At 34.7% G+C, this 2,479-nt stretch overlaps 1 pseudogene across 1 annotated transcript; it reads right to left on the reverse strand.

The window, feature by feature from the left end:
- Positions 1 to 365: 365 nt before the first annotated feature.
- LOC308563410 (UDP-glucuronosyltransferase 2B31 pseudogene) lies at positions 366 to 2,479 on the reverse strand (annotated as a pseudogene). The gene is made up of 3 exons: positions 1,733 to 2,479; positions 537 to 684; positions 366 to 461 (listed from the first exon to the last, which is right to left on the reverse strand). The product of its transcript is annotated as a UDP-glucuronosyltransferase 2B31 pseudogene (transcript).

Consider the following 2,479-nt stretch of genomic DNA (forward strand, 5'->3'; position numbering starts at 1 on the left):
AAAAACAAGACATGTCTTATGGTTAATTATGCCAGAGGAATTATGATCCATTACCATGGGATGTTCTCTAGCATTATTGTACCTTTAGGTTTTATTTTTATTATAATTCTTTTCACACTATTCTTATTACTTGCTTATATTATATCTTTCCAAGTAGAATACCTGATGGTGTGTGACCAAAATCTGTGTGTTCACTTCTCCTGTGCATATCTATTACTTATCCTTGCACGATGCTAGTCACTTTAAAATTAGTCTTTGAATTAATGGGTGATACCTTTTTATGTGTTGAATAATGAAGACCATAATTTAACTGACCCTATTTCCAAAGTCTCCCAAGTATAATTCTTTATCCTGTCATGATAATGTCATTCAGATTCTTGAAACGGTATAGAAATATGAGTTTCTAATTGGCAGGTCACTTTACCCAGATTCCCATATAACTCACAGTGTGATAAGACATTCTGAATGAAGAACCCACAATCATTCCTACTAAAAATGCAAAGTAAACAAAGTAGAACAAACATGAATAGGTTTACCTTAGGCAAAGGTTTGGCAAGTTTGCAGGGGAGGCCTCCAATAAGTTCAAAATGTGACAAGAGTGGGCAAGGAAACTCAAAATCCCAGTAGCTTCGAATGAACCATATTTCAGCTTTCCTCCTAACTCAAATAATGTGGTGGGTCTCCCTGAAGGGAGAAAGCCCAACAAACAAAAGGTAGATAAAATGAAAATATTGTAATGTAAATATACCATTTAGTTTTCTGAAAAAAAGTTGAATAATGTAGCCAAATATGTTTAAAGTGTCTGTGGTTTCAGAACATGAACATATTTATATAAAATACACATTTTATATTATGTTTACATTTATGAACAATATATATAAAATGTAAGAGTCTTCTCTAACATCACATCAAGACATTCACAATCAGAAAATGATTAAACCTAACCCAATATAGAATTAAACATGCATTTGTTTACTCTGTTAAGCTGCAAAAGTAGCAGATGCAAATGTAAGCAATGACTTCAACTCCTCAATAAATTAATTCTACTATGGCCATGGGAACACTTTTCCCTAGATTATTTCGTCTAGTTTCTGCACTTTACCAAGCTATCCCCTTGATCCTAGATTTCCCCAAAACTGAGGTTTTGAGAGTGTGGCTCAATTCCTGGAACTATAAGTGCATTTGGTTCATTTCAGGAGCTTAATAATACTTGTGTATTAATAAAAATATTTGCAAATAAAAACGAATATTTTCATAAAGCATGGTAATAGATGTGCTCACTCTTAATTTTGGCTCCTTTTGTCTTTAATAAAGAGAGAGATTTCACAAAGTACAGTTTACTGACTTACGTATCCACCCTTCAAGAAAATTTTAGTGTTTGAACAGATGAGTTGTAAGTACTGAGTGAGGGATATGAAGTCATTAGAAACCTCAAATGATAGGTTCCTGAGTCTGGGATAGAGCACTCTCTCTCTCTACTAGAGAATCCTTCAAGTAATATGGAACATAGTTCAGTTTTTAAAACAAACTAAACCATATAAGAGGAAGCAATTCCCCAATGATACTATGATTTAAGCATTTCTATATTTGTGAGAATGAGATCATTTTATAATTTTATTTTATAATTTACTTATAAAAGACAAATTTCTCTGACTTAATACTTATGCATACTCACCTTTCAAGGCTCTAAGAAAGTTAGGAGTTTATACTACCAAGTAAAGACATGACTTACCTAGTACTTCAGTGTAAAACTGATCCCACTTCTCTCTAAATGCTTGGAACCAGAAGTCAAAATAAAGCACGTATATCATATTTTTTACCCTCTCCATGAAGTCATTTGATCACTTAATTTTGACAAGACAACTGGTACGTAGGATGGAGGGAATGGAAGTCCTCCAGTATACTTTTCAATTTTATAACCAGGAAAGATCCGGAGACTGTACACCAAAGGTCTTTTAAGTAGTTCAGCCAGCAGCTCACCACAGGGTCCAACAGCGTCTGCAAGAACGACATCAAACCTTGATTCTCGTAGTTTTGTCATAAGTTTCTTGTTCAAAACTGAATCATTACAGAGCTTTCAAATATAATCAGAATATTCCAAAATGATGTCTTGCATTAGCGAATAATAAGTCCAAAATGTAGCTTTTGACATATATGTCCATTTAAGATCAGCTGCATGACATCATCCTCAAAATCATTTTTTTTTAAAGATGCAGGAAAAATTTCAAATTTAATAGCCGAAGCCTTATTGGGATCAACAAGAATTGAAGCTGAAGATGTCAGAACAGTCACTTCATGGCCTCTCTGGACAAGTTCATCCAGGATTGTCTTCATATTGATCCAATGGCTATATTCTGTGGGCCACACCAGCACCTTTCCACACCACCCAGGGCGAATGTGACAGCTCAGCTGTAGCAGCAGCAGAATGGAAATCCACTTCGTAGGCATCCTGGTGGAGCAGTGTTTCTTTTCAAATGAC

The sequence above is a fragment of the Miniopterus schreibersii genome (assembly GCF_964146895.1).
Source record: "Miniopterus schreibersii genome assembly, chromosome: 1".
NCBI classification, from domain to species: Eukaryota; Metazoa; Chordata; class Mammalia; order Chiroptera; family Miniopteridae; genus Miniopterus; species Miniopterus schreibersii.